Source organism: Coenobita brevimanus, chromosome 27 (genome assembly GCF_032717465.1).
Source record: "Coenobita brevimanus isolate Jiangsu-jjx chromosome 27, ASM3271746v2, whole genome shotgun sequence".
NCBI lineage: Eukaryota > Metazoa > Arthropoda > Malacostraca > Decapoda > Coenobitidae > Coenobita > Coenobita brevimanus.
In genome coordinates, this window is record NC_136980.1 from 15,463,801 (window position 1) to 15,488,919 (window position 25,119).

Sequence of the window (25,119 nt, forward strand, 5' to 3'; positions counted from 1 at the left end):
TTAGCAATTAAAGCTCATATGTTACTGGGCTTAAGATCCATGAGAACTGAGAACATAACTATACTCCCACAAATGAATGGAATAGACTTTGATAATGAATTTATAGAGGAAATACTTTCAGAGCCCTCACCGATTGGTAGAAGAGAGCCAAAAAGAATTGGTAATATTAAAGGCTTTAACAAACATACACAAACAGATGAGTGTATAGATCCACTTACACCAGCAACCCCATCCTCCAGAATTAGTGACTCAGATAACAGTACTGATTTATCAATTTTTCCAGCCCATCTCACTAATGATTTGGTTATACCACCTAATTCATACATGAAGGTTACCATAAAGAGCAAATTACGGAATAGTACTGTTCTTGTCTTAGAAGAATTATGTAAAGTAAAAGGATTGTCATTAGAAAACGCATTATGTCATACGAACGACGAAGGGCTAACTCAGATATTCATTATTAATCACATGAATGGGGAAGTTCAGTTGAAGAAGGGAACTTGCATAGTTAATATTGAAAAATGTTTAGCCCCTGTGAAGGAAATAAATATTGGTGGAGTAACAAGTGAGATCAAATCTACGGATAGAGAAAGAATAAAAGAGAATTTAATTCACTCAGGTGAATTTGACGAAGAAAATGATTTGTTAACCCTGCTGGAAACACACAGGGACACCGTAGCCTTGCCCGGAGAACGATTAGGGTGTACTAACTTGATTAATCACATGATTAATGTGCACCCAGAAACACCACCAATTTTCGTACCAGCTTATCGCATACCACACTCCCAACGTACACTTGCAAATCAGTATGTCGATGAAATGTTAAAGCTTGGAATTATTGAGCCTTCAGTTTCTCCGTGGAACGCTCCCCTTTTCTTTGTGCCCAAGAGAAATGGAGAAATGCGTGCGGTAGTAGATTACCGTAAACTAAATAATCACACCATCCCAGACAGATTTCCCATGCCATTGCTAAGTGATGTTCTACAGAATATTGGTCCTGAGAATAATATATTCTCGACCATCGATCTCCTAAACGGATACTATCAGATTCCGGTATCTCAGGAGTCACGTAAATACACTGCCTTTTCAACAAACAGAGGCCATTATCAATATACAAGAATGCCAATGGGACTGAGGACAGCCCCCGGTACGTTCCAGCGTCTTATGAATTACGTATTGTCCGGAATTTTAGGACAAGGAATATTTGTTTATCTTGACGATATTATTATCGCAACGAAGAATATTAAGGATCATCTCAGGAAATTAGACTTACTCTTACAAAAGCTTAGTGATGCTGGATTAAAAATTAAACTTTCTAAATGCAAATTTTGCTTTAAGGAAATAAATTTCTTAGGCCACAAATTAAGCTCTGATGGTATTCACACCACTGATGACAAAATACAGGCAGTGAGAGATTTTCCTGAACCCACTACGACTGACGAAGTTAGACAATTTTTAGGTCTGGCTGGGTACTATAGGTCCTTCGTACCACAGTTCTCTCATATAGCCTTCCCTCTATTCCAACTACTCAAAAAAGATGCTGTATTCCAATGGGAAGAAGAACAAAAAAGGGCATTTAACAATCTAAAAATTAAACTAACGAATGCACCTTGTTTAGCATATCCAGATTACACGAAATCATTTCTTATTTGTACAGACGCATCAGTTAAAGGATTAGGGGCTGTACTGATGCAGGAAGATAAAAGAGGAAAGAATCAACCAATTGCATTTGCCAGCAGACAAACAAGAGGTGCGGAGAAAAATTATAGCACTACAGACTTAGAGGCACTTGCAGTGATTTTTGCATTACAAAAGTTTCGAGATTTGGTATATGGTTACGAAATCCACTTATTCACCGACCATAAACCACTGGTGGGTATGTTTAAAGAAAAACTCCTTTCTGGGAGGAGAGCAAGATGGAAATGTACAGTTGAAAACTACAATGTACAAATACATTATATACAAGGTAAAATGAATATAGTAGCGGACGCATTATCTAGGAACCCGAACACAATTCAGGTTGCGGCGTTAGATCTCAAAGGAAATATCCCAAACCACGAGGATATCGCAAAAGCACAAAGACTTGACCCAGTATGGTCAAAAGTAATATACAAGTTAGAAAGTGGAGATGACATACAATTACCCAAACTGCATGTCCCACTTGTACAATTCACAATGGTCAATAATACATTATACAAAATTAACTCTAAACAACCAAAACGCCAAAGAAATACTAACCAGTTGGTAGTACCTAATGACATGATACCCCAAGTATTACGAATGATACACGACAGCCCACATGCAGGACACCCTGGAAAGGATAAGACATTCAACCAAGCCCAGCTATTATATTACTGGCCTTCATTACGAAGAGATATACACAATCATATAGACAGATGCGAATCATGTGCGAAACACAAAGGATACCCAATCACACCTGCACCGATGGGTAATTACCCAGTACCACATCAACCATGGGACGTTGTCGCTGTTGATTTACTCAAGATGCCATTATCATACAATAATAACCTATACTTATTCGTAGCAACGGATCATTTTTCCCGTTATGTCATTTTAGCTCCAATTAAAGATAAGACAGCAGAGACAGTAGCAAAGGCAATAACAGATAATGTAATATGTCGCTTTACTACCCCAAAGGTATTAATAAGTGATAATGGAGGAGAATTTAATTCTGAGATCTTACAAGAAATATGTAAACAATACAACATTAAAAAGGTTAACGTTTTGGCCTATCACCCAGCATCGAATGGGTTGGTAGAGAGACAAAATAAAAAGGTATTAGATGTGCTACGACACATTCTCAGTGAAAATTATGCAAGCTGGGATGATTGGATTCCCAGAGTAGAGGCCTCCATTAATGGGTCTATAAATAAATCCATTGGTGACACACCACATTTCATTATATATGGCACAGATAAAAAATTACCATATGAGCTCCTAGAAGGTGACAGCATGCCTATATACAATTACGATGATTACTCTAAACTCCGTTTACGTGAATTCCAGGACATACACAAAAGAGTGCAAAAACAATTAACGATGTCCAAGGAAGAAATGACGGAGGCATTTAACAAAAAGGCAAAAGATTCACCTATCAGCTTAGGAGACATTGTTTACGGAGTCATTCATACGAGAGACAATAAATTATCCCCTAAATTTGAGGGCCCATACAGAGTAATTAACATAAAGGCAAACAAAGTTTTAATTAAGTCACTTTCAAGTGGCGAGGAAAAACAAGTTCATATTGACCATTTAAAACGAGTTTCAAGGGAATTATCACATAATTATTCAGCCTCGGATACAACCGAACAGGTGAACGTACCTCAAGAAACCAAGCAAGAACACAACAATGATTACAAAAAGAAATTAAGGTCATATACCAAACAATCGAACATAGGTGCAACTATTCCAATGAAATCTACAGTACATCATTTACGAGAATTAAATATCGATTTAAACTCCTTCTATAAATGAAATAACAGCCAACCGTAACGCACATCATCACTATCATCAACCACAGCTTTATAGGAAATTAATAGATTTTTTTTTTTTTCGGTAGGTTACGATGAAGGGACTTATGCTATGGATTCTCCTATACATAGTACGAGTATATGCGCACCTAGACCCCAAGCATATAGTACGACAAGGATGCCTCATAGCTCCAACGGCCACGACTACAATCGTCAAGGACGTCATGAGTACTGAAATAAGTCTAGATTACTTGTATGACTTACCTACTTATATAGAAAGACTTGCGACGCCGATGCGAACTCTGGACTTCAAGATAGGGAATTATGTTTCACAATCACATATCACCAAGGAAGTGGATGAAATGGTGAAGTTAGCGAAATGGAAACTAGAACAGGCGAAGTCAACTATGCTCGTCATGATCCAAGATCTCCCATCTTATGGAACAGAGGTGCTGAGCGACAGGAACAACATCACACGTACTCGCCAAAAGCGCGGTTTGTTCGATCTGGGCGGCGCAATTCTTGGGAACATCTTTGGATTGGCTACAGAGGATGACCTTAAAGAAATAAACAAAAAATTTAATAAGATAGCTCAGGTACTAACATACCAAGATAAATTCATCACAGGACAGAACTGAGCAATGAAAACAATTGTGAAAAATCTGAAACAAGCAGAAAACGTAGCTCTCGAGAGTATAGATAAAATAAATGACTTAGAGGGTAACGTTACCCTTTTCCAGCACTTCTCCATCATCACAGAACATATTGACACGATTCTACTACAATTAGAGAACACTAGAGATCATTTCAGGGCACTTATGCAAGGAATTTCGAATGCTGGTGATGGCAAGATCACAAATGACTTACTCCCAGTTCATGAGCTACGTCAGATAGTTAGTCAAGGCATACATAAACATAAATTGAAGCCATTGTTCCGCAGTAGGGAATTTATGCAATATTACCCGTACTTGGAAGCAACACTAACACCAACATCAGTGATAGTTCATGTACCATTCATCACGGAAGACCTGTTCACAGTATACCAAATACACCCCTTCCCCTATAGAAACAACAACACTTTAGTCATCATCAACATCAACACAGACACCGAACTCATCATGGTCTCCAAGAGACGAGACACTGTCACTTTCGCAAGTGAGTCAACGATTGAGCGAAAGTGCCGCACATCCTTACATGCTGTTCATCTTTGTCCTGCGTACATTTTCACGTTTCAGCCTACTGATACGGTCCCTTGTGAAATGGCTATCATCAGCAATAACAATATTCATCATCATTGCAACTTCACTTTTGCTCCAGATAAACTTGTACACCATCAACGCATTGGACACTCGCAGTTTTTTTATTTCCCTCATAACACATCAGTTTACATAGTCTGTCCAGATATACCACCATCTCATACATCAGCCTCAGGATTATACATAGCACCAGACTACTGTGCGGTATTTACACCATCCATGTCTACTTTTTCCACCATCAATCACTACGCCATTATCAACCATACACACAAACATTTCCACCCACTGCCTGATATGGACTTAAACATGAGCACAAGTATTAAGTTGACTTCACCTAAGTTTGAAACTATGCAGCTGATCAATGAAACAATGAAGCCCTGGGAAGATTTGAGTTTGAGTATGTTCAACCCATATTATGTGTATAGCCAAGCACCTTCTGTCTTCATAATTATCTGCATTGTGGTTGCAGTATTGCTGTTGGCCATGCACAGAATGCATGCAAGAATTGCTAATTTGGAGTCATTGTTTAGTGGGGGGAGAGTTAACATCACAGTTAACCACCCTGAATGAAGTGTATATATTTTGTATATAGTATTAATTATATATATAAAAAAAAAAAAAATAATAATAATAATAATAATAATAATAACACAAAGAAGAATGACCCATATATGGCAGACCAGTACCATTATCTTTAAATGAAATATTAGTAACTCTTACAATAATCTTAATTTTAAACTATTTTTATTCTTGCATGTATGCATTTCACTATAATAACCCAAGTACATACTGTATTACAGTTAAATAATTTACTTTAATGCATTTATTCCAATATGTATTCAACTTATTTAAAATGTAATATTACTGAATAATCACTATTTACTATGCATAATATATGTATACAATATTCATACAATTATGTTACTTTACAATATTATGTATTTCACTTAATTAGCTTATAAGTTCATTATAATGTGTATGTAGTATGTATTAATATATTATAACTATTAAATGTCGATGGTACGTCATTTTCGCGCGGCCGAGCAAATATAGGACTACATAATAGATAGATAGATAAATAGATAGATAGAGAGACAGATAGAAGCAGGAAGTCAAATGATGAGAAGGTGTTGTGTTTGCGAGAAGCGAGCAGCGCTAAACGCTTACACGGGGAAAGCTGACGACAGCGGCCAGTAAGGAGATGATTCAGTTAGCTGTCAGCAGTCCTCTCGTGAGAAAGTTCTGTTGCCATGAGGAAGATACGTGACACACACACCCTACTACACGAGATTTTAGGAAAGAGAGTTTAGAAGGAGACAAGCGACCCTATAGAGAGGTCGAGACGGAGATTAGCTTTAGAACAGAGAGAGAGAGAGATAGCGAGACAGGGAGGTAGCTGCCCAGGACTTATACTATTATACCTGTTTAATATTTCCAAGACAAATAAAAATAGTCCCATACTATTCTTTACCTCTCCCGTCACTACATGACATCTGGTGGGGAAACGACTACAAGATATAAAAGCCGCTCGACCACAAGTCTAAAATATACTTCTCTACAATTAACTACAAAGTCTTTATGACACATCTCCCAGGTCCTAGTTTGAGGAGGCATATATATAGTTGCTATAGTTATGTTTCCTTCTTTGGTTTTCTTTCTACTGCTATTAATTCTACCGCTTCTGGTAAATTTATGTAAATCTGCTTTCTTTACAATTCTTTATTTGTTAGTATCATTACTCCTCCCCCTTCCTTCATTCCTCTTTCTTCTATATATTATAATTTTCTATAATTATTCAGTATATCATTTGTTACATTAGTATTTAACTTCGTATCCGTAAAACAAATTACCTGAGGTTTCTTGTCTTGTATCTTTTAACTCTACTAATTTGAAAACAAAACCATCTACATTTGAAAACAATAATTTAATTTTACTAATATTATATTATTCTCTCTGTTGTACAATTTTGTCTTCCATTTATATGGCACTTCCTCACTTACAGCCCAACTACCATGAAGACAAAATGTCTTTCTTCTTCTTTAGTCCTCTCATTATTTTTCCTTTTTGCATCTTCAAGTTTCTCTTTTAATATTTCCCTGTCTACTTTGGTTAAAGCCGCGTTTTTGTCGTCCAAGCTGAGGGATTGGATTCGAAGCCATCTTCGGTAAAACCAAGCTGCGCTGTTTTTGTCGGCCAAAGTGATACGATGCCGGCCCAAGCGTTTGTCATCAAAACCAAGACCGTCTTCGTATCCCACCCAAGCGTGGTCGGGAGCAGTCTTGGTGTAGCTTGGGGAGAGTGAGATTGGCCAGCAAGGACACATAAATGATAAATATCCCGAAATTAGCATTATGTACATAAAATTAGGCTGCAGGTGGCTAATATTAACGACATATAGAGCCAGTTCAGCACAAATAACGGCTACATGTAAGTTGCATATTCGTCAGAAGATCGTCTTCGGCGAACCCCTCTGTTTACTTTGCGATTGGCACGTAATTTTTCGGTTCCACGTATCCTGGACTGTTTTTGCGGACAAAAACCAAGCGCCCCAAGACGCGCTTCGAATCCCAAGCTCCAGCTTGGACGACAAAAACACGCCTTAAGCATCTCCTTATCCATATGTTCTTCATTTCTTCCTCTTCATGTTTTTTTTTTTTGGCATTTCTCATTACATCTTCCATTATATTTGAGCTTTGGAATGTTACTTTTATTGGCATTCATATTTTCCTACTCTGTGAAATTCATCAATATCTTTTTCTGATGTTCCATCTCTTACTTTATTTAAAATTTTCGTGATGCCCATTTCAGTTTTGTCTCTTGTTATTCTATTCTTCATTTCTTCCTCTTTCTTGCCTACTATTATTATTGATTTGTTCATGTCAAGTGTCTCCCTTAGTTTGGATTTTTTCCTTATTAACTCCATAACTTCCTGCCTGATGTTCACATTTTCAATCTCTATATTGGATTAGTGCTTTGTCTTCCGTTTAGTTCATCCTTTTCCTTTAAAATCTGAGCATAAGTTGTTTTCACCTCATCCTTTACTGAGCAAACTGTGTCAACCGATTCTTCAAGCACTTTGTTCTTTTCTAGTATGTTATTTGCTTGTTTTATTACTTCTTCGTCATTTTCGTTTTTGCTTAACATATGCTGGTGATTAACCACTACAGTATTGATTTATCTCATTTTGCATTTTAAATCGCATACTTCTGCTGACTTTTCACATATTTTAACAATGTTTTTTTGTTCACCTCTATTGTCATTTTTTTTTAATTCTTCGTGTTTCCCCCTCTCATATTGTAAAACAATGTAGGCACTATACATGGTATTTTTCAAGTATTGCGATCTTCTTCGATTTTCTAGATTTTCACCGGTGTTTGGAGATATTCTAGATAATTCATGAATATTTTAGCGATATACCAGAAAGCCTTCCAATGCTATGGTGATATTTAAGAGATATTTGCAACGTAATGATGTCATAATTGAATCATTTTATTCTTCAGTGATCTAGCACATTCAAGACGCAATTATGGCAACACTGCAATACTAATGGGCCAGCCAGTGAGTCGTGGTCAACTCGTGGAGTGCTCAGCAGCAGGTATATTTGCGAGGATATTTTTCGTTTCTCTGTCTGTCTATAATCAGACGCCATAATCGTTTGTTTTTGAGTTAGTTATTTTACGGGGGGGGGGGGGAGCTAACCCTCTGTCAACCCACGCGGTGACACGTAGGGAACACTTAAGAGTTGGTTATATGGTTATCACCCAGCGTTGTAAATGGTTTCTAGCTTACAGGAAACTATTAGGCTTGTCACTCAATGTACAGCCACCTGAAATGTAAAGAAGAGTAATAAAAAGCGACAGGAAAGATGGGAGATATAGGAAGAGAGGAGACAGACAAGTTTCGTTTGTGCAGTCATGATGGTGGTTCGGTGAAAAATTAACTCTGAGATACGTTTCATTTCTTTGCAAGCATATTGAACTGTATTTCAGTGGCTTACATAGCGTAAAACCTGTTCCTCTGAGACTTATTTTTCGTGTTATTTCACTCTTATGAAGTTTTCTAGGCTTCATTCTTGCAACCTACAGAACCTTATTCAGGTTAGGAAAGCCCCTAGCATGAGAAAATGTTAATGAAGGCTTTGTCAAACCATTCCAGATCCAGCAGTCTCCCTTAAGTTATATTCAGTTGTCTGGAGGTAGATGGAATAAAATACAAATCAGTATCCTCTCATATGCTATTCACACAAACTATGCGGGTCTTTGGTGCTGCGGGAGACCATAAGATACGTCATCATAGTCATCCGGGCCTCCTTTCCCACCCTAGGGCAGGGTGGGACACAATATCCTGTATATTTACTTTAGTGGTTAAGGAAAAACTGCCACCAAGTATTCCTTGACCACAAAAACGGCTCAGTTGTTAATGCTTAATATACTTGTCCATTATTCCGCTAATTTCATGTATTTATGATCACGTAGCATTTGTATGGTACAAGTCAGCTACCACTAAGATATACCACCATCATCATTCGGACCTCCTTTCCCACCCTAGGGCAGGGTGAGGAGTAGCAACGTCCAGACAGCCTAAGTTTGCCCAGTTCAATGGGCCATGCTTCCATTCACTCATCATTCAAGCCCTCGGAATCCTGGGTCCATCAGATAGGCCAAAACAATTTCACCGTGTTCTATAGCTCACACTTATATGATAGAGTCAGCCCGAAAGCTGTCACGTTAAGAAGGGGTGCCAAATCCCTGCTTATACGTTTCTCCGCACAAAATTCATCCAGCCAGCTCGGTCTCCTGTCAGTCCCTTAGTCTCACCAACCTCCATACCTCTTTTCCACTCACACTCATCCATCTTATCTCTCCACCTTCTTCTTAGCCTACCATGCCTTCCCCCTCCTTCAAATTCACTTCGATATACCTTTTGCACCACTCTATTGTCATCCATTCTCCCCACATGACCAAACCATCTCAGTATACTCTCTTCGATTCTGGTATCCACAGACTTCCTTACTCCGTATTTTTCACGAATCACGTTATTCCGTATCCTATCCACTGTCTGTACTCCACATACATTACTCAGCAATCCCATCTCCACTATTTTAACTCCTGACTTTTCATTTTCATGCCACACCATAGTTTCACATCCGTATGTTAAAGTTGGCATTAACACTCCTTCATGTAAGCCTCGCGCAGCTGCAGCACTCCAGCCTCTGTTTCTTACCAAGGCCTTCATTGCACCAGCTACTTTCCTTCCTTGTGTCACTCTACTTTCCACTTCTTTTGCACATTTTCCTCTCTTTTCTATCACTGTACCCACGTATTTGAACTCTCACTAATTCCAAACTCTCTCCAATTCACTGTAACATCGCACTGGGAGTCACCTTCTCTCTCAACAACTATCATTTTACCCTTTTCTACATTTGCTCTCAAGGCACGACGCTCACAGACCTCAGCAAAACTCTGCACTAGGCTATTAAGTTCTTGTCCTGTATTTGCAAGCAGTTCTGCATCATCAGCATACAACAAATTTGAGATATTCCATTCATCACCATTCATTACCAACGCCATCCCTCTCTCCATTATTCGTGTTTTTACTTCTCTCATCACCCCATCCATATATAAATTGAACAACCATGGAGACATCACACAACCTTGTCGCACGCCCACACTGATCGTGAACCATTCACTTAGATGCCCATTAACCCCTACACATGCTTCACTGCCATCATAAAAACTCTTGATGACACGGAGCAGCTTGCCATCGACACCGTTCATGCACAAAACTTTCCACAATCCTTCTCTGTCCACTTTGTCGTATGCTTTTACCAGATCCATGAATGCCATAAACACCTTATGGTCCTTCTCACAAGCCTTCTGTGCTATCTGTCTCACTGCAAATACTTGACTCACACATGCTCTGCCACTCCTAAAACCACCCTATTCGTCACTCACAAGGACTTCTGCTATCTCTCTTACTTTCTCTGTAATAATTCTTCCATTTCCCATCCCTACAACACTCAACAGACTTATGTCACTATAATTCTTGCACTCACTTCGCCCACCAATATTTTTGTAGTAGGGTACAATCGCGCTCTTTTTCCACTCTACTGGCAAAGTTTCACCCATCCATGCCTTCTTACATATCTCCATCAAGCACTTCATTCCACTCTGTCAACCACATATAATCATCTCTGCATACACCTCAATCCCAGCTGCGTTCCCATATTTCAGCTGCTTCTCAGCGTTCTTCACCCGTGCAAGTATCACGTTTCCTGGCGCTGCATTCCTTCTCTGTACACCCCCAGAATCAATCATGTGAACAGTCGCTTGACTCATTCCATTCCCATTCACCAGACTTTCAAAATATTCTTCCCACCTGGTCCTTACGTCATCCCCACGGGTTAATAATCCACTTACCACTGACGTCCTTTACACTTTCACATTTCTTTGTCACTTCTATACTTCAACACCTCTTTCCCAGAAAAACTTATTTTCGGAGTAGTTTGCATTCTCTTTTCTTCCATATGATTTACCTCCTATTTCCTCTTCATCAGTGTCTTTACGTGCTTCTCTCTCTCTCTTTCGCTCTCTCTCTCTCTCTCTCTCTCTCTCTCTCTCTCTCTCTCTCTCTCTCTCTCTCTCTCTCTCTCTCTATATATATATATATATATATATATATATATATATATATATATATATATATATATATATATATAGTGAGACGCCATAATCCCGTAGAGCGTGGCCACAAACAAATCGCCTCCATGTCGACCGTTCCCCAGCCACTTTACTGCTCTGCTCTCAGCTCACGCACCCCTCTCTCATATACCTCTCCATTCCATCCCTCCATCTCATCCTTGGCCTTCCCCCCCCCCCCCGCACCTCGATGTATTTCTCCTAACTCTTTCTATCACACCTACATCCACACCACAACGCTCCCTCACTTCCTCATTTGTCAGTCTATCTCTCCATGTAGCTCCAAACGCCCCTCTCAACTCATTTCCACTGCTCTCACTCATGACCTGTGTCCTTCCAACAAGGTCCAGGCTTCACTTCCATACGTTAGAGTTGCTACCACAATTCTGACATGCAGTGCCTGTTTTTCTTCCATGCTCACTTCAGTGTTTCATATCACTGTTTTCAAAGAATCAGCAACCTTTCTTTCTTGTCGTACCCTTTCAAGCACTTCACCCTCCAAACATCCATCCTTACCCATCATACTACCCAAGTACGTAAATGCACTTGCGTTATCCATTTCCTCATCATCGAACATAACAGTACATCGAATGACTTCCTCTCCAAGACAATTACTTTACTCTTCCCTATATTCATCTTTAGATTCCGCTTCCTACACTCTCTTCCAAACTCGTTCACCAAGCATTGCAGTTCCCCTTCGTCTTCACTTAACAGTACAGTATCATCTGGAAACAATAGTACAGGGAGTTTCCAAATGTTGCCCTCTCTCTCTCTCTCTCTCTCTCTCTCTCTCTCTCTCTCTCTCTCTCTCACTCACACACACACACACACACACACACACACACATAATATATATATAAATATATATATATGTGTGTGTGTATATATATATATATATATATATATATATATATATATATATATATATATATGCAGTGACCAAATTGGGGATATGACACGTCACTTCTTCAGTCCTACAGTCAAATAAAAAACTAAGTTCCTCATCCACACGCACAGGGGTCCTTGTGCCCACATACTAATTCATGACAGCATTCAACAAGTTCCCTTCTTCTAACAGTTTGCCCAGTGAGACTGTCAAGACACTCACTGACTCCACTTCACAAGCGTAACTTAATATAATGTATACTGTAAAGTATAATGTCTATATCAACAAACACAACATTCAGACAGCTTTCATGCAACTTTCAGGAGACATCAACCAAGAATTACTCATGGACGGCATCTCCTGTCGCCAAAACACCCAACTCCAATATGTCATTTTTTTTCCTTCTTGCTTTCTTTTCACGAAGCTCTTGCAAATATATATTCAAAGATTCTCCCACTACAATTTACGACAGCATCGACAGGCTGTGAATGAGAGAATTTGTTGCCCTTGTCGTCAGGTGGATTGCTGCACATGAATCAGAATAACAGTTCCGTCAGCGGTGGTGAGGTGGGGGACGATTGTGTCGGAGGGTGGCAGGGTGGCGGAGATGAGGGTGTTGGAGAGGGAATTACAGGATGATGGGAATAGGAGGGAGGGGAAGAAGCATGTTGAAGGGCGGTGCGGAGGGAAGTAATTCAAGGAAAGTTAGGGGAAAGAAGGAGGGGCGATTGTGTTGGATGGTGAGTGGAGCACGGAGTGAGAAGGGGATGAGTGAGTTGGAAAGTGGTGGAAAGAAAGCATGTAAAGGTGTCAGAGGGTTGTGGGGAAAAGTGAAAGGAGAAGGGGTATCTTGGAGCTTAGTGGGGAGAAGAGACAAGAAAAGGAATGTATTTGAGAGTTTTGAGGACTGAGGATGAAAGGAAAGGGAGAGGGTGCGTTCAATGTTTAGTGGAGAAAAGATAAAGATGGAGGGAGGGGGGGTCAGTGTTGGAAGTTAATGGAGAGGATTGTATTGAACGATGGGAAGGATGAGAGTGTTACGAACGAGAAATTGCGATATGATTGAAATGGAGGCTGGCAGAGAGAAGGAAAGGAGAAGGGTATGACTGTTGGAGTAAGGGAGTGAAGGGTGTTGGAAGGTGACAGAGAGACAGAAGAAGTGTGAGGGCGGGGGAACGGGGAAGAAGATTGCGGGACAAGTGATGATGCAAATTACGAAATGCACTATGCGAAAACTATCAAACTAGGAATAAGAGGGAAATTTTGTTTATGCGAGGGGAAAAGGAGGGAGAAATGTTTAAAACAGGTAAGAAACAAAAAATAAGGCTGCAGAAGAAAGCAAGGAGAAAGGAGGTGTGGAAGGTGATTGACGAGTGATGTGGATACGCAGAGAGTATGGCAAATATATGAAGAGTGATATGGCTTTAAAAAAAAAAAAAAGTAAGACGGGCATATGAAAAGGGATGTAAGTATAAAAAAATAATAAGACAGGTATATGGAGAATGAAAGAGAGATATGAAGAGAAGCAAGGTTATGAATAGTGAGGCAGGTGTACGAAGACTGAGACAGGTATATGAAGAGTGAGACAGGTAAATGAGAAGACAGGTATGCGACGAATAACACAAGTAAATGAAGAATGAAACTGGCATATGAAGAGGAAGTCGGAAGTGGGGTTGGGTGAGAAACAGGTATAACAAGTATGGAAGGTAAATGATGCAGAGAGACGTGTATAATTATGGTATAACCGAGAAATGAAGATAATGACTGAATTAGAGAGTGGGGGAGGCAGATATATCAAAAGAGAAAGGCAGAGTTTAAGTGAACCAGGTATATATAAAGAATTAGGGATTGGGGGAGGTAGATATATCAAAAGAGAAACGCAGAGTTTGAGTGAACCAGGTATATAAAAAGAATTAGGGATTGGGGGAGGCAGATATATTAAAAGAGAATGGCAAAGTTTGAGTGAGCCAGGTATATAAAAAGAATTTGGGACTGGGGGATGCAGATATATTAAAAGAGAATGGCAAAGTTTGAGTGAACCAGGTATATATAAAGAATTAGAGATTGGGGGAGGCAGATATATCAAAAGAGAAAGGCAGGGTTTGAGTGAACCAGGTATATGAAAAGGGGGAGGCAGAGTTTGAGTAAGGCAATTATATGGAGAGAGTAAAGGAAGGGATGAGTTATGTTGAGTTGTGTGAGGCAGGGACTGAGTGAATCAGGTGTTGAGTGAGGCTGGCAATCCGTAAGGTAACGAAGAAATATAACGAATGTGAGAAAGTTTGTGAACAGTGAGGGATTGAGATCTCTGGTGGTTGGGCTGACAGAGGACTCTTGTCACTACAATGAAAGAGGATCAAGGTACATGTAAGCTATATTAATGTCGGCATGGCAGTCTCCCCTCACTCTCATCCCTCCGGTGCACCTGTGGTCGTATTCATAAACGTTTTTGAGCGCAGCTGGTGCATAAAATTTATAGTTTATGATCATCATTAACTTGACATTTTTCCAACTAACAAATGGGGTGGATAAGAAAACTAAGAAAGACAATTGCTAAACACACAAAACTACTAACTGTACTTGCAGTGAAATCAGCCAAACAGGCATACATAATAATTCAAGTCCCAAAATCCTGCATACATCCCACTGGCATAATCAGTTGCATATTTCATGCAACCCTGTAATTTCGTGACTCTTCATTCAGTGGCAAGCCAAATGATATCATGTTGCCCAGGAAACCCTTTATTACCCCGGGTGGTAACCATAAATAACATGGACACGTGAGGCCGGATTAACGGAGATTCCAGACCTCTGGTAAGGTATCCACGTTGTTAAGTCTACTTACCAGATATACCTTACCATTGTATTCACGAAACATTTACCTACAGTAACGCTGCCAGATCTCTTACCCGCATGGCAAATCCTCTGGTAACTGGGCCATCAAGCATTAACCTTTCTGTGTATCTATCCATTGCTCAGGCAAGATTTTGAACTTACGATATATTAACAATTACAAGTGGCAAAGGCAAATATACAGGCCTATTGGGTGGGTCAAGATGTTTCCTAATTAAATATTCATTGCATAAATGCCTTTCCATGTTCCTCTTGAGGTTCTGCTGAGTCATTGTGATCATTAAATATTGTGTGGCGGTGAATGCATTTCATGTCTAGATTATTGTGGTTAATACGTGTGCATTCCTTGTTGTTGTTGTTGTTGTTGCTGCTGTTGTTTTTGTTTCCCCAGGCTCGTCTAAATGAGGCTCTGCTGGACTGCAAGCTGTAGTTGTCCTTTTCATGTGATACACCATCGTCCTTTCAAAGGAAAGGGTGGGAGGTGAGAGACATTTGTATAACCAGGCAGCGGAGCAACCTGATTAGATTGGTGCCACGACATGAAGGCAGCAGGTATATTTGCGGGGATATTTTTCGTTTCTCTGTCTGTCTATAATCAGACGCCATAATCGTTTGTTTTTTAGTTAGTTATTTTACGGGGGGGGGGGAGCTAACCCTCTGTCAACCCACGCGGTGACACGTAGGGAACACTTAAGAGTTGGTTATATGGTTATCACCCAGCGTTGTAAATGGTTTCTAGCTTACAGGAAACTATTAGGCTTGTCACTCAATGTACAGCCACCTGAAATATAAAGAAGAGTAATAAAAAGTGACAGGAAAGATGGGAGATATAGGAAGAGAGGAGACAGACAAGTTTCGTTTGTGCAGTCATGATGGTGGTTCGGTGAAAAATTAACTCTGAGATATGTTTCATTTCTTTGCAAGCATATTGAACTGTATTTCAGTGGCTTACATAGCGTAAAACCTGTTCCTCTGAGACTTATTTTTCGTGTTATTTCACTCTTATGAAGTTTTCTAGGCTTCATTCTTGCAACCTACAGAACCTTATTCAGGTTAGGAAAGCCCCTAGCATGAGAAAATGTTAATGAAGGCTTTGTCAAACCATTCCAGATCCAGCAGTCTCCCTTAAGTTATATTCAGTTGTCTGGAGGTAGATGGAATAAAATACAAATCAGTATCCTCTCATATGCTATTCACACAAACTATGCGGGTCTTTGGTGCTGCGGGAGACCATAAGATACGTCATCATAGTCATCCGGGCCTCCTATCCCACCCTAGGGCAGGGTGGGACACAATATACTGTATATTTACTTTAATGGTTAAGGAAAAACTGCCACCAAGTATTCCTTGACCACAAAAACGGCTCAGTTGTTAATGCTTAATATACTTGTCCATTATTCCGCTAATTTCATGTATTTATGATCACGTAGCATTTGTATGGTACAAGTCAGCTACCACTAAGATATACCACCATCATCATTCGGACCTCCTTTCCCACCCTAGGGCAGGGTGAGGAGTAGCAACGTCCAGACAGCCTAAGTTTGCCCAGTTCAATGGGCCATGCTTCCATTCACTCATCATTCAAGCCCTCGGAATCCTGGGTCCATCAGATAGGCCAAAACAATTTCACCGTGTTCTATAGCTCACACTTATATGATAGAGTCAGCCCGAAAGCTGTCACGTTAAGAAGGGGTGCCAAATCCCTGCTTATACGTTTCTCCGCACAAAATTCATCCAGCCAGCCCGGTCTCCTGTCAGTCCCTTAGTCTCACCAACCTCCATACCTCTTTTCCACTCACACTCATCCATCTTATCTCTCCACCTTCTTCTTAGCCTACCATGCCTTCCCCCTCCTTCAAATTCACTTCGATATACCTTTTGCACCACTCTATTGTCATCCATTCTCCCCACATGACCAAACCATCTCAGTATACTCTCTTCGATTCTGGTATCCACAGACTTCCTTACTCCGTATTTTTCACGAATCACATTATTCCGTATCCTATCCACTGTCTGTACTCCACATACATTACTCAGCAATCCCATCTCCACTATTTTAACTCCTGACTTTTCATTTTCATGCCACACCATAGTTTCACATCCGTATGTTAAAGTTGGCATTAACACTCCTTCATGTAAGCCTCGCGCAGCTGCAGCACTCCAGCCTCTGTTTCTTACCAAGGCCTTCATTGCACCAGCTACTTTCCTTCCTTGTGTCACTCTACTTTCCACTTCTTTTGCACATTTTCCTCTCTTTTCTATCACTGTACCCACGTATTTGAACTCTCACTAATTCCAAACTCTCTCCAATTCACTGTAACATCGCACTGGGAGTCACCTTCTCTCTCAACAACTATCATTTTACCCTTTTCTACATTTGCTCTCAAGGCACGACGCTCACAGACCTCAGCAAAACTCTGCACTAGGCTATTAAGTTCTTGTCCTGTATTTGCAAGCAGTTCTGCATCATCAGCATACAACAAATTTGAGATATTCCATTCATCACCATTCATTACCAACGCCATCCCTCTCTCCATTATTCGTGTTTTTACTTCTCTCATCACCCCATCCATATATAAATTGAACAACCATGGAGACATCACACAACCTTGTCGCACGCCCACACTGATCGTGAACCATTCACTTAGATGCCCATTAACCCCTACACATGCTTCACTGCCATCATAAAAACTCTTGATGACACGGAGCAGCTTGCCATCGACACCGTTCATGCACAAAACTTTCCACAATCCTTCTCTGTCCACTTTGTCGTATGCTTTTACCAGATCCATGAATGCCATAAACACCTTATGGTCCTTCTCACAAGCCTTCTGTGCTATCTGTCTCACTGCAAATACTTGACTCACACATGCTCTGCCACTCCTAAAACCACCCTATTCGTCACTCACTAGGACTTCTGCTATCTCTCTTACTTTCTCTATAATAATTCTTCCATTTCCCATCCCTACAACACTCAACAGACTTATGTCACTATAATTCTTGCACTCACCGCCCACCAATATTTTTGTAGTAGGGTACAATCGCGCTCTTTTTCCACTCTACTGGCAAAGTTTCACCCATCTATGCCTTCTTACGTATCTCCATCAAGCACTTCATTCCACTCTGTCAACCACATATAATCATCTCTGCATACACCTCAACCCCAGCTGCGTTCCCATTTTTCAGCTGCTTCTCAGCGTTCTTCACCCGTGCAAGTATCACGTTTCCTGGCGCTGCATTCCTTCTCTGTACACCCCCAGAATCAATCATGTGAACAGTTGCTTGACTCATTCCTTTCCCATTCACCAGACTTTCAAAATATTCTTCCCACCTGGTCCTTACTTCATACCCATGGGTTAATAATCCACTTACCACTGACGTCCTTTACACTTTCACATTTCTTTGTTACTTCTATACTTCAACACCTCTTTCCCAGAAAAACTTATTTTCGGAGTAGTTTGCATTCTCTTTTCTTCCATATGATTTACCTCCTATTTCCTCTTCATCAGTGTCTTTACGTGCTTCTTGCTCTCTCTCTTTCGCTCTCTTTCGCTCTCTCTCTCTCTCTCTCTCTCTCTCTTTATGTATATATATATATATATATATATATATATATATATATATATATATATATATATATATATATATATATATTTATATATATATATTGACACGCCATAATCCCGTAGAGCGTGGCCACAAACAAATCGCCTCCATGTCGACCGTTCCCCAGCCACTTTACTGCTCTGCTCTCAGCTCACGCACCCCTCTCTCATATACCTCTCCATTCCATCCCTCCATCTCATTCTTGGCCTTCCCCCCCCCCCCCGCACCTCGATGTATTTCTCCTAACTCTTTCTATCACACCTACGTCCACACCACAACGCTCCCTCACTTCCTCATTTGTCAGTCTACCTCTCCATGTAGCTCCAAACGCCCCTCTCAACTCATTTCCACTGCTCTCACTCATGACCTGTGTCCTTCCAACAAGGTCCAGGCTTCACTTCCATACGTTAGAGTTGCTACCACAATTCTGACATGCAGTGCCTGTTTTTCTTCCATGCTCACTTCAGTGTTTCATATCACTGTTTTCAAAGAATCAGCAACCTTTCTTTCTTGTCGTACCCTTTCAAGCACTTCACCCTCCAAACATCCATCCTTACCCATCATACTACCCAAGTACGTAAATGCACTTGCGTTATCCATTTCCTCATCATCGAACATAACAGTACATCGAATGACTTCCTCTCCAAGACAATTACTTTACTCTTCCCTATATTCATCTTTAGATTCCGCTTCCTACACTCTCTTCCAAACTCGTTCACCAAGCATTGCAGTTCCCCTTCGTCTTCACTTAACAGTACAGTATCATCTGGAAACAATAGTACAGGGAGTTTCCAAATGTTGCCCTCTCTCTCTCTCTCTCTCTCTCTCTCTCTCTCTCTCTCTCTCTCTCTGTCTCTCTCTCTCTGTCTCTCACTCACACACACACATACAGTACACACACACACACACACACACACACACACACACACACATTTTATATATATATTAGAATGCAGAAATAGGTTTTTGGTGTTGGAAACGTTGGAAGAGGGGGAGAGAAGTGTAGATGAGATGTGGGAGGATGTGAACAAAGTTTTGCATGAGACTGCTGAATGTACGATTGGAAGGAGACATAGATTCAGGAGAAAGAAATGGATATCAGAGGAAACGTGGGATATGATAAAAAAGAGAGGTGAGGCTAAATTGAGGCGTGAGATGCAATGCGTTGATGAACGAGAGATTGAATTAGCAAGAGCTGCGTACTGGAGTTTGAATTCAGAAGTAAGAAGGTTAGCTAGGAGAGATAAAAGAAGATATGTGGATGAAAAGGTTGCAGAGACTGAAATCCTAATAAACAAAAATGATGGACAGAGTCAAAGAATAGCATATGAATCGATTAGAGAACTGAGTGGTAATGCAGGTAAACGCAAGGAAATACCAATTAGAGACAGGGAAGGAAATTTATTGACCAAAGATGGAGATATTAAAAATAGATGGAAAGAGCATTTTGAGACAGTTCTTAATAGACCAATACCACCAGAAGAGGATATACCGTCTGCTCAGGAAGATTTAAATATAGAAACAGGAGAGTTGAGGCTTGCAGAAGAGGAGAAAGCAGTAAAACAGTTAAAGAATAATAAGGCACCAGGGGAGGATGATTTATTTCCGGAAATGTTTAAAGTGGAGGGGGATAGATTAATAATGATCTTGACCAAGCTATTCAATAAGATATGGGTGACGGGGTTACTACCATCAGTTTGGAAGAATGGTGTAATTGTTAAAGTTCCGAAGAAAGGAGACCTGAGTGAATGTGGTAATTGGAGGGGAATCTCTTTGTCACCGATAGCTTTGAAAGTTTTCAGTAGAGTGTTGTTAAATAGGTTGGAGCCGGTGGTTGAGGGTATTCTGAGGGATGAACAGGCTGGTTTTAGAAAGGGACGTGGTTGCAATGATCAGATCTTTATAGTTAGGCATTTGATGCAGCAAGTTAATGAAATGAGAGTACCGTTAAGTTTTTGTTTTGTTGATTTTGAAAAGGCTTTTGATAGAGTTTCGAGAGAGTCTATGGGGAAGATCATGAGACATTATGGAATACCAGAGGAGTTTGTGAGGGTCATTATGAACATGCATGAGGACACATTTTGTAAAGTGATGGTTGAAGGTTGTCTGAGTGATTCGTTTGAAGTCAAGTCCGGAGTCATTCAAGGTGGTGTTCTATCGCCTTTACTATTTATATTGGTCATTGATTACATTATGAAACGTGTTGGAACAGAAACCGGTGCAGGTATACTTTGGGGAGAGAACAGGAAACTTTTGGATTTAGATTATGCAGATGATATAGTTTTGATTTGTGATGGGCCAGAAGAGATGCAGAGAGTGTTGGACTGTTTGGTGAGTGAAGGTCGCAAGGTGGGTTTCGTTATTAATTGTGGAAAAACTGAAATAATCAATATGAATATGGAAAATGCGCAGGAATGTGTAATTGGAGGTATGGTTGTAAAGCAAGTTGATAGGTTTAAATATTTAGGTACTTATTTAGCCAAGGATGGTTCTTTGAACTTTGAATTCGAGGAAAGGTTAAAGAAGGCTAATCAGGCAATGGGAATGCTTAAAAATATTTGGAATAATAACAATTTCTCTGTGCATACAAAAATCAAACTTTATAAGGTAATGGTTAGGAGTATCTTAATTTATGGACACGAGTCTTGGTACAGCACAGTGACTATGGAAAATAAATTCTTGGTGTTTGAAAATAAAGCACTTAGAAGAATATTAGGAGTTAAGTGGTGGGAAAGGATACCAAATAGTAGAATTAGAGAAATAACGGGAGTGCAGCCGATCGATGAATATCTTAGATTCTCACGATGGGAGTGGCTAGGACATGTGTATAGGAGACAGGGAATAGTACGAGGTACACCAGGGTGGGTGGCACCTGGTAGGAGAGGTAGAGGAAGGCCAAAAGAGACGTGGGTGAGGACAATGAGACGGGAAGCTGGAGATGAGTGTTGGGGAGATCTTGAGGAGTTAGCACAAGATAGGATGTAGTGGTGTGAGTTCATCGAGGCCCTATGCATCCCCGAGGGTGCCACAGGAAATGATTGATTGATTGATTGATTGATTGATATATATATATATATATATATATATATATATATATATATATATATATATATATATATATATATATATATATATATATATGCAGTGACCAAATTGGGGACATGACACGTCATTTCTTCAGTCCTACAGTCAAATAAAAAACTAAGTTCCTCATCCACACACACAGGGGTCCTTGTGCCCACATACTAATTCATGACAGCATTCAACAAGTTCCCTTCTTCTAACAGTTTGCCCAGTGAGACTGTCAAGACACTCACTGACTCCACTTCACAAGCGTAACTTAATATAATGTATACTGTAAAGTATAATGTCTATATCAACAAACACAACATTCAGACAGCTTTCATGCAACTTTCAGGAGACATCAACCAAGAATTACTCATGGACGGCATCTCCTGTCGCCAAAACACCCAACTCCAATATGTCATTTTTTTTCCTTCTTGCTTTCTTTTCACGAAGCTCTTGCAAATATATATTCAAAGATTCTCCCACTACAATTTACGACAGCATCGACAGGCTGTGAATGAGAGAATTTGTTGCCCTTGTCGTCAGGTGGATTGCTGCACATGAATCAGAATAACAGTTCCGTCAGCGGTGGTGAGGTGGGGGACGATTGTGTCGGAGGGTGGCAGGGTGGCGGAGATGAGGGTGTTGGAGAGGGAATTACAGGATGATGGGAATAGGAGGGAGGGGAAGAAGCATGTTGAAGGGCGGTGCGGAGGGAAGTAATTCAAGGAAAGTTAGGGGAAAGAAGGAGGGGCGATTGTGTTGGATAGTGAGTGGAGCACGGAGTGAGAAGGGGATGAGTGAGTTGGAAAGTGGTGGAAAGAAAGCATGTAAAGGTGTCAGAGGGTTGTGGGGAAAAGTGAAAGGAGAAGGGGTATCTTGGAGCTTAGTGGGGAGAAGAGACAAGAAAAGGAATGTATTTGAGAGTTTTGAGGACTGAGGATGAAAGGAAAGGGAGAGGGTGCGTTCAATGTTTAGTGGAGAAAAGATAAAGATGGAGGGAGGGGGGGTCAGTGTTGGAAGTTAATGGAGAGGATTGTATTGAACGATGGTAAGGATGAGAGTGTTACGAACGAGAAATTGCGATATGATTGAAATGGAGGCTGGCAGAGAGGAGGAAAGGAGAAGGGTATGACTGTTGGAGTAAGGGAGTGAAGGGTGTTGGGAGGTGACAGAGAGACAGAAGAAGTGTGAGGACGGGGGAACGGGGAAGAAGATTGCAGGACAAGTGATGATGCAAATTACGAAATGCACTATGCGAAAACTATCAAACTAGGAATAAGAGGGAAATTTTGTTTATGTGAGGGGAAAATGAGGGAGAAATGTTTAAAACAGGTAAGAAACAAAATATAAGGCTGCAGAGGAAAGCAAGGAGAAGGGAGGTGTGGAAGGTGATTGACGAGTGATGTGGATACGCAGAGAGTATGGCAAATATATGAAGAGTGATATGGGTTTAAAAAAAAAAAAGGAAGACGGGCATATCAAAAGGGGTGTAAGTATAAAAAAAGAATAAGACAGGTATATGGTGAATGAAGCAGAGGTATGAAGAGAAGCAAGGTTATGAAGAGTGAGGCAGGTGTACGAAGACTGAGACAGGTATATGAAGAGTGAGACAGGTAAATGAGAAGACAGGTATGCGACGAATAACACAAGTAAATGAAGAATGAAACTGGCATATGAAGAGGAAGTCGGAAGTGGGGTTGGGTGAGAAACAGGTATAACAAGTATGGAAGGTAAATGATGCAGAGAGACGTGTATAATTATGGTATAACCGAGAAATGCAGATAAATGACTGAATTAGAGAGTGGGGGAGGCAGATATATCAAAAGAGAAAGGCAGAGTTTAAGTGAACCAGGTATATAAAAAGAATTAGGGATTGAGGGAGGCAGATATATCAAAAGAGAAAGACAGAGTTTGAGTGAACCAGGTATATAAAAAGAATTAGGGACTGGGGGATGCAGATATATTAAAAGAGAAAGACAGAGTTTGAGTGAACCAGGTATATAAAAAGAATTAGGGACTGGGGGATGCAGATATATTAAAAGAGAAAGACAGAGTTTGAGTGAACCAGGTATATAAAAAGAATTAGGGACTGGGGGATGCAGATATATTAAAAGAGAAAGACAGAGTTTGAGTGAACCAGGTATATATAAAGAATTTGGGACTGGGGGATGCAGATATATTAAAAGAGAAAGACAGAGTTTGAGTGAACCAGGTATATATAAAGAATTTGGGACTGGGGGATGCAGATATATTAAAAGAGAATGGCAAAGTTTGAGTGAGCCAGGTATATATAAAGAATTAGGGATTGGGGGTGGCAGATATATCAAAAGAGAAAGGCAGGGTTTGAGTGAACCAGGTATATGAAAAGGGGGAGGCAGGGTTTGAGTAAGGCAATTATATGGAGAGAGTAAAGGAAGGGATGAGTTATGTTGAGTTGTGTGAGGCAGGGACTGAGTGAATCAGGTGTTGAGTGAGGCTGGGAATCCGTAAGGTAACGAAGAAATATAACGAATGTGAGAAAGTTTGTGAGCAGTGAGGGATTGAGATCTCTGGTGGTTGGGCTGACAGAGGACTCTTGTCACTACAATGAAAGAGGATCAAGGTACATGTAAGCTAAATTAATGACGGCATGGCAGTCTCCCCTCACTCTCATCCCTCCGGTGCACCTGTGGTCGTATTCATAAACGTTTTTGAGCGCAGCTGGTGCATAAAATTTATAGTTTATGATCATCATTAACTTGACCTTTTTCCAACTAACAAATGGGGTGGATAAGAAAACTAAGAAAGACAATTGCTAAACAAACAAAACTACTAACTGTACTTGCAGTGAAATCAGCCAAACAGGCATACATAATAATTCAAGTCCCAAAATCCTGCTTACATCCCACTGGCATAATCAGTTGCATATTTCATGCAACCCTGTAATTTCGTGACTCTTCATTCAGTGGCAAGCCAAATGATATCATGTTGCCCAGGAAACCCTTTATTACGCCGGGTGGTAACCATAAATAACATGGACACGTGAGGCCGGATTAAAGGAGATTCCAGACCTCTGGTAAGGTATCCACGCTGTTAAGTCTACTTACCAGATATACCTTACCATTGTATTCACAAAACATTTACCTACAGTAACGCTGCCAGATCTCTTACCAGGATGGTAAATCCTCTGGTAACTGGGCCATCAAGCATTAACCTTTCAGTGTATCTATCCATTGCTTAGGCAAGATTTTGAACTTAGGATATGTTAACAGTTCCAAGTG